This window comes from Sabethes cyaneus, chromosome 2 (genome assembly GCF_943734655.1).
Source record: "Sabethes cyaneus chromosome 2, idSabCyanKW18_F2, whole genome shotgun sequence".
NCBI classification, from domain to species: domain Eukaryota; kingdom Metazoa; phylum Arthropoda; class Insecta; order Diptera; family Culicidae; genus Sabethes; species Sabethes cyaneus.
The window spans coordinates 43861123-43870669 of record NC_071354.1 but is presented as its reverse complement, the minus strand read 5'-3'; positions in this window follow the sequence as shown (position 1 = coordinate 43870669).

Genomic DNA, 9547 nt, shown 5'->3' with positions numbered 1-9547 from the left:
TTGACAATTAAGGCATAAAGATGCCATTGTATACGATAGGTACTCCTTTAGTGGACCGTATTTATCGAGCGTGTTGTTCGGAACGAAAAACAAACAGCGAGTCAGTCAAAAGACACAAAAGGATACCTCATGTAGGTTTAACATTATACGGTCATCAAAAATTCTCTTTTTATTCTGGGTGATGGCTTCTATGGTTCGTTATATGTAGATACATATAAATAACGATATAGAGCATAGATTTCGCATTTTATCCTGTGTGAACATCGTTAGACACAGATGAAGCGACAGAAGCATTTTTATTGAAATAAAACACGGCTTTGATTCAATGCAAAAAACAACTCCGTCTTTTGTGTTGACGAAGTCTGCAAAAAATATTCGTTAGTTATCTAGTTCTCATATCGGCAGACTAGAGAAAGGCTACACAACTAGCTTTGCTCAAAGAAATGCCTGAGTGTTGGAGGCAATTTCTTTTCTTTGTTATTCGTTTGTGAATGACTTAAAAAAATATTTTTACTACAATCAAGAGAAAAAAATTACTGTCAACACAGATCTATAGAATTTTATAAAGTAAAAAGCTCATTTTCATCACAACAATACTAATGCAAGGCACGCAGTTTGAAAAGTATGTCAGTGACTTTTCAATGCTAAACAGTGAACTTTTTCAATCAGATCAGAGGTTTTTCTTTTTAATTACGTTTGCATGAATCGGAAAGCTACTAGGGTAAAAATCGATCATTTCATTCTGCCGACAATTATACATCTAATTTAACGCAGGCTTAGCCGGAACAGAGTTGTCTTCTTCACAAACTGAAGGGTCGTATAACTCTTAATATTGCGGTCAATTGTTCAAGAAAGGTCGACTAAAAGGCATCAATCGCCTTCGACATGTATCCCTTATTCCCTTGTAATAGTTTCAGCAGTTCAGCAGTTCAATATATAGGTATTACACCAAGTTAGAATCACCAAATGCAGAGCATCACAAGAATGCTTGCTAACTGATTAAATTTTAAAAATTATGAGCTAACCTTCCTTAGTGACCGCGGAATGTCACTTTGCCTTAAAGTGCTTCTTGCTTTTAACAGTTCTTAAGATCTTCTTCAGGTTCCGCTTGTCAATGACCCGATATATCTGGGTTGGGAAGGTTCTTGTTCTTGGACACCACCTGCATCTTATTGGCACCAGGCATGCTCCATGGCCTTTGTTCCGTAATGACCGGGTAATAAATCTACCTAAAACAGTGTCCAACGATCGTGTTGCTTGGCATGGCAGTAGACGTTATTCGAACCACTGGTTCGACGTTAATTTCCGGGATGACGATCGCAGTAGAAGAAAGCTGCCAAAGTAGATATTTTTTAACGAACCTGAACAGTTTCATATGCTTGAAATAGATCTGCTCGGTTTATTTTTCCGCAGTTTCAGGTGAAATTAGTCGTCATTGATTCTGCAAATTTATAAAGCAGTTTTTTTGTTTGAAACAAAAATTCTGTTCATGAAAATACATTCGCTGTGTTCAGATTGGCAAGAAGAATACAGTGAATACATTTCTAGAAACAGAACCCCGCTTTTGGGCCCAAAAACTGCTTTCGAAATTGGGCTCTCCGACGAAAAGATAATGACTGTTAGTAGTGCTAGTTTCACGTTACAACTTGCAAGCCATGTTTATTGTCAAAATACTGAATGGAGAAATTGATTAAATGAATATTCTTTCATCGTTGAACTTCCGTGCTCCTCAGCGTTTTCTGCGCTCTGCTGGACTGCCATAACCTCAACTGCACCGTACAACTTTCGGATTCAACGAACCTATTGCAGCGTGTACTCGAACGTTTTCTTCGTTGGAGCACATGTGTGAATTTGAAGAACCATTGCACTAATTTTACCAAAAGATTTCAAACTCTAGTATTTTATAAGTGACCATGATTTTAGTTATTTAAGTTGAGTGTTTTAAGACTACGCGTGCAGGGCGCTATATCTCTGCATATTAGTGTTGATAGGAGGAAATGCTTATCAACTTAGGGACTATATTGGCACACTTCATTGTGACTGATTTTTAATTTCAGGTATAATAAATTTAAGTTTGTCACGAGGTTTTCAAGCCACCGTAAATCTCGCATGTGCATAATATTTCTCGATATAAATTTTCAAACTATGGTTCATTATGTAGTACCACTACCATTATATTTTATTTATACAAAAAGGTGTATTTTTGATCTTAATTTTCTTAATTATTGGCTTTACAAGAAAATTTCCGAATATCCAGGTACTTACATACTGAGAATCGTTTCGTATGGTAATTTAGCATCGTTTGCTTGCGCGTCTCGCTCTTTGCATTTTTCCGACAGCGGTTGTTTTAAAAGGCCATTTGTAAATTCATTTGAGCACACTTAGCAATGGTGCGTTTACAAACCGGAACTTTTGTTGAAATCTTATAAACGTGCATTTTAATCGTAAAATCGGTTACCTAGGAACATCGCGCATTATTTCTATCATATGATTATCAAATATCAAAAGCTTGACAGCTTTTATACAGCTTCCTAATAAAGTAGTCAGAGCTTTTTAAGCAAGTTCTATGATCGAAGGATGCAAAAAGATATCTCGCACAGTCAATGTTTTCGATTTATTCGCCAAAATAAACCCGTTTGTCTCAGGGCAGCTATCGTGCATAGCAACAAATGTCTGTCGGTATTTAATAACTGACTGCGCGCGATTTCGAACGAATCGAATATGTTGATAGTACATAACTTCCGGTGCGGTAAACTGATTTCTCATAGCTTTTTCCAATATCGGTATGTCGGATCTCCACTACCTGTTTCGCAATGGCCACGTAACCAAAAACGTCCTCAAATCGTTCGCGAGCTCGAATGACAGTGATCGCACCACCTGCCTCGGTGGATCCAGATCAATTCCTTTCTACTAACAACAACTCCTTCCTGTGACACTTGTGGATGATGCAGAGGATTCCTCGGTCTCTAGTAGCAGCAAATGTCGAACTAACATTCCTTTCCTTCCCAAATTGACCTGCATGGGCGTGGCCAGCTGTGCTATTGATCATCACAAGGGAATTATGATCCCTCCCCCCTTTAAGAGGGGACAATACAATACAAATGAAATACAAATTTTCTCTTATCTCGAGAACTAATCAAACAAATGGAACCAAATTTGGAGGCAGAAATTTTTTTATGGTGATTTTCGACTCTTCCACAAAACATTAGTCAATAAGGATATTACGAATATTTTATAAAGTTTTTGTCCTTCCAGTGTTGGGTGACTGAAGGGAAAGAGAATTTTTTAATCGAGCAAAAATAATGCATTTTTACTTAAAATTTAAACGTGAAAACCAAATCTATTCTTACTATTCATGGTCGGTGTTAAGTCAGACCGAACCAAGTTACAAAACTCTGATTTTGAGAAAAACGCGTTCAAAGTTTGCTGCTCTGTATTGTTTATACCTATCAGTCGTTCGAAATCATCTCATAGCTCTGGCTGTTTGCAACATTTATGTACCCTGATTAGAGTAAAATGTAGCTCAAAAAATTCTTGATAGTTTGCTGTTATTAACTCATTTTTTAAAATTTTGCGGCTTGGTTCGATCTGATTTAACACCAACCACATATGTTATTGTTTTCCATGCAAAAACCTACGAAAAGAAAGAGAATATGGCGATTTTTTCAAATTTTATTGTTTGAATTTCCATTTCTTTTTGATGTTAGACGCGTTAACACTCCGTACACTCATTTTTCGAGTTTTTTAGGCTGTAGAGCGCACAGACAATCGATTTTATTTAAAAAAAATCTACTTGCATCCCCCAAATTATTTTTTTGCCCTCATATTTTTCAAGCCAATTTCAAACATTTTAAAAATAATTTGCAATGGCCTAATAAGCCCACCAAAAACTATCTCTCCACCTTGACCGCCATTAAGCCTGCGAAAAGGTCGATAGTAACGCTAGATGATTCAGAGCGAGACGGCCGTAGGCCATGGGTCTTGCCGGTGACCCGCCGTCTTCGGAAGCGCCGGCCACTTCCTAGGTCTACTGACCTCTATTACTTTCCTTCAGTTGGGTCCGACCGAGAGACAGCGAGTTCTGTCTGTCGGGATGTTCCTTATAGAATCGGAAACTACTGAACCAATCGGCGTGAAAATTTGCATGTAGAGGTTTTTGGGGCCAGGGAAGGTTTTTATGATAGTTAGAGACCCCACTAAGAGGGGGGGGGGGGGCTCCCATACAAATGAAACACCAATTTCTGCATAATTCGCGAACTGATCAAGCAAATGGAACAAAATTTGGCATGTGGGTGTTATTGGTGACAAGAACTTTTTCTATGGTAAATTGAGACCCCTCCCCTCTTTAGAAGGGAAATTATGGTTCCTCTTCCCTTTAAGAAGGGGGGCTTCCATACAAATGATATACAAATTTCCTCATAACTCGAGAACTAATCAAACAAATGGAACCAAATTTGGCATGTGGGGGGTTTTGGAGGCAGGAATTTGTTTATGATGGTTTTAGTCGCCTCACCCCTGTGGTAGAAATGTTATATAATCATGGCGAATATTTTAATGCTATCCGCTTTATTTTATCAGGATAAGCAATGGGGGGAGTTGTTTTCTACTTTACTGTGAGGAAAATTTGTAGGGTAAAGAACTAGTTTTAAGCAGTCTAAGCGGGTCACTGATTGTTTTACCTTATTACAAGCGATGGGTTGACTAAGTGGGGGATATCAGCATACCAATCTTCTTGCTATCTTTAGTTCTTCAAGCTGTTACCATTGGAAGACACTATTGTTGAGCTAAACTTTTGATTTTTCGCTTTAAAAGTTGGTGCGGTGGAACTAATTTTGAACACACCGAACCCATTTTCACCCGCAAGGTGCTATTTTAAGCAATCTGAAATCTGAATTTTTTTACGTCCCCATAAAAAATCCCTCGAACTTTTCCCCCTATTCAGTAAGTTCGCGTTCCTATCCGCGACCTACTAATCGGCATCTGATGCGTAATCGGCATAGCGTATCGGCATAGATGCGTAAAATGCCATCTGTCTAAATTGTTTATCGGGGCATACACTCACCGTACCGTTCGGCAAACGGTATTCGTCGTCTCTTTTATTCTCTTGTGTTCTTATGGGAAACTGGGAGTTTGACGTCTCACTCGCTGTTCATAAGGATGGTGGGAGAACAAAAGAGGCAAACATAGAAGTGCACACGATCTAACTTTAGAACAGTGTTGTCAAAGCAAATAACATTGAAACACATCGTTGCTTCATTAAATCACTGAGAAAATCTTCGAAAATTTTTGAAAAAGCTGTCTTTTGTGTTGTTTTTAATAAAGAAAAATTAATTATGAACATACATTTTTCTTGAAAGTATTGAACCACGTTTTCACCATAGGAGGTTTCAGTTAATTTCAAACTTAAAATTCTGATTTCCAGAACCGAAACAGTGTCTTGGCAACACGATAGTTCATCAGTTGTGCTGCAGCTGCTGCTACTGGTGAACAGGTTCCGTCAATTCAGAATTTGTTTTCATTTTTGTTAGAAAATAATAAAACTTTTGGCTAGTGACAAACAGTGGCGACTCGTGGTGGTTTAGCTTACCTGTTCAACCAGCGAAAAATACAAATTAATACGCAGCTTTTTTATTATCGAAATTCTATATTTTATTCATAAAACAAACATTAGGGGTATTCACGTAGCGCTTGCTATGTTGCGTAAACGGTGTATTTCGTGTATATGCTGCCGCAATTCGCATAGCAGTTCCGGTTTCCATGGAAGCGGTAGAGTAGCGGCAGTATAAATACGCAATACTCCGTATACGCAACATAACAAGCGCTACGTGAATACCCCTATTATTTAAATAACAACGGAAAACGGCGGTTTACTTTACCAGCAAACTCGTCTCTGAATTTTAACTACGAACCTAAGACTTTCCGTTCAATTTACCTATTGAACCAAATTCAAGAACAACCACCACACGCACCACAAGCAATATGCGTAAGTTGTTCAATGCTAAAGATGAACGAGTTAATGAGAAAATTTGGTAGTAAGGTAGGTGGTAGTAAGTTGTTCAATGCTGAAGATGAACGAGTAATGAGACAATAATGCGCCCGCGCTTTCGAGTAAAAGCTGTTTCACATTCTCTTTTTATCTCCTTCGTACCCAGAATCAACACCAGGAATAATGTGTTGGTATATGCTTGTGCATTGAGATCCAAGCAACGTTCAAACGTCGTTCAAATTTGTCGGGTTGAATTTTGTTGCCTGTCCTATGAACAGGTTGAACATGCGGACGAGTCGCCACTGGTGACAAAGCCTTAGATAATAGAAAAAAAGAGACTGACCAGTCCCAGTATAGTAAACAAAGACGTAGTCCTACGTCAAAAGAGACTGAATAATATGGTATGTGACAATTGAGTGCTTGACTTTCAGAGTGGTTGTAATCAGTGCTGAAAATTTGATGAATTCGTTAGTAACGAGGTGGCGATTGCTGAAGAGCAGCTGAAAAATGTACGTTTTTGGACAACAATTTTTAATTCATCATATTCCTTGTCGAAAACCCAGTAAATTGTGTTTGTGTGAATCAAATGTATGGTTAAGTGATTTGTGAAGATGATCCTATCAAAAGATTTTGAAAATATGAATAAATAAGTGCATTTTCGGATCATTTATGTTCAACTGATTAAAATAGGTAACACTGCTTAACTCGTTCCTTACCCTATATTAAACTACGCATGAACTCCCCAGAAACTTGCAAAACTTGAGATTTTGACAAAGGTCATCCGAGATTCACGATTTATGTACAACACAGTTTAATTTGTGGCAACACGAAGTTTGTCCGGTCAGCTAGTATATATATATATATAAAAGTGAGCGTGAGTATGTTTGTTTGTTCCACCATAACTCCAGAACGCCTTGACCGATCTCCACCAAAGTTGGCACACATATTCCTTGGTATAAGAGAATCAGCACTGGGGGGTCAACAAAAAGGAGGGGGAAGGTTCCCTTATAGGTGGAGGAGGGTCTCTAATAGGAGGGAGGCTATAGCTCCGAAACGCCTTGACCGTTCTTCATCAAACTTGGTACCAGGTTCCTTGACATAAAGGAATCAGAACTGAAGGGGTTGACAACAGGGGGACCAAAATGTTTGGACGGTTCTCCCATAAGCGACGGTAGGACAAAAGGAGGAGGTCGCTGACGAGAAGGGAGGAGTGGCACCCATATGACTGTAACAATTTATCCGTACAATAGAAAAAATCAGAATACGAAACACTAAACTGCAATGCTCGCAGCTGTAGATTTATCAAGTGTAATTATGCACCGAATCAAAGTGACCTGTATAAAAAGTGTTCGAACATTAGTGCTAATCAGGGCTTGAAAAGGGATCGCAAGTTGAATGTGACTGCCGTGAATGCGAACTTTCCGCATTCAAACTCCGCTTTTTGAACGATCATTTGACTGTTTTTTGAATCCAGTCAATCTCCCGCTTGCGCTGCTGTCGTCTTACAATTCATGCGGCTTCTCAGCAAAAGCAATCAGTCGATCTCCCGTTTTGCTTTGCGCTTTGAGAATATAAACTGCAAACTGACTGGAAGCATACGGTGACGTATTTTTTCGTTTCTCTTTTTGTCTCCAAATCGGCTGCTCACAGTAATAGTTTGTCACCCGGACGTCGGTCCGACGCAAGCAAAATATTCGTTTGTATTGGACGGAGTCCGACCGACTTCTTCCATGCACATGTAGTGGTTGTTTTTTGTACAGTATCCCCCCGCTAATCCGACACCCAATAATCCGACGACTCAATAGTCCGGATCTCGCTACTCCGGAAAATTCCGAATTAAAACGTATTGTACTTGACTTCTTCCAATCGAAAACTACCTTCGTTTGGCGTCTCCGTTAAAGTCAGAATGGCACTCTTTCTAACTAAATGGAAATGGCACATGGTGCTGCTTCTAACTACGTTCACTTTTGCCATGGCTATAATATTTTCATTGCTACTCTCAATAGACTGATGTGCTTGCGCTTATTTCGACACTAACTAAGAATTTCAAAGTATCTTGTTGACGAAATTGAGCATTACTGAGTATAAAACATAGTTATTGAGTACTTTCGACAGATATTTTCAAAAATTTCCGGAGTTGTTTACGTATGGATGTAAACAAAACCACATTTCAAACTCACACTGACGTCAGTTTGACTGTCGGATTATCGAGTCAAAATTCGCTAATCCGGCTATAAATTTGTCGGATTAGCGGGGCGGTACTGTAGTATTGAATCATACGATTGTGCGGTTGCTTTCGTTGCGTGGTGATTGCCAATCATTTGACTGTTTTGCAGTCATTCGCTGCTCCAAACGGTAAAGGCAACTTGATCAAAACAAAAATGTCAACAAATTTTAGAGCGCAGTCGTTCTGCTGCGTGCGATCGGCGTTTGACTGAGCAAACTGCCAGTTGTGTTATGCATAGCGTTCGTATTCCACCTCTAAACGGACGGTGTGAACTTGAATGCGCATTGGTGTGACTGCGGTAGCAAAAAGGAACGGTCGAAGCCCTGGTGCTAATTGTTGTTGGCCGACTCTGTTTGAGTCACAGGGGGAATCATTCAAACAGCTTGGAGTTCAACCACAGAGAACAGACAATTATGTTCATATAAAATATTTCGCAAAAGGTGTGTAAAGCTTTTAAACAAGACACTAGCGACATCTCTCTTAGAGTGCACCAGTTGTCCAACATCCTCATTGCCAAATTTATTATATATGCTTGTCATAATCTACATCGTCGAAACACTGGCAACTCCAATATCAGTTACTGTAGCAACCATAGCAACGGGGAGATTTTGTTTGTTATTTGCCGAACACGGCTAATCATTGAAAACAGAAACCAAAGCGCATTTTAAATTTTTCTGTTATTTTGGATTAGTATGGCCAAACAGGTATCGTATTTAAAGTTTTCCACATTGAATCGTGCCATTTCATCGTTATACCAGCATGATCTCACCGCAGCGGTACTAGCTATGAATTTTTCATCTCTGAGCACCGGGAAATCCATACTACTACTTCATCGAAGTCCACCGTAGGAGAAGCGTTTGGCTGTGATTCATTGACCTCAGAGGTGACGACCACTAAAATCGTGGTATATTCTCGACCTATATGCCAATGACTCGTAACACCGAATTCATAATCAAAATCACCCTTATCGCCATGAAGTTCGTTTTAAGTTCAATTGGCGAAAGTTATCTGCAACCAATTCTGTTACCCCCATCTGGTTCGTTCGCAATCCGGTACAGATACACAGTTTCTCCGAAGAATTAAAAACGAATTATTCAATAATTACTATTTTTGATGAATAATGTTTACCTTTATTTTGAGTTCGGTAGATTGGGTAAACAATACGTTAGTTGCTGTAGCAACTGTTAAAAGCTTTGGTGAAAATACGACGAAAGCTCAAATCAAATCGTTGACAGACATTAACAACCAAAGCCTATTACGTTAGTGACGTGAGCGCCACGTAACGGGAGCATTACCACTTACTTTCAAAATGGTGGCTAAGCTTTTACACATGT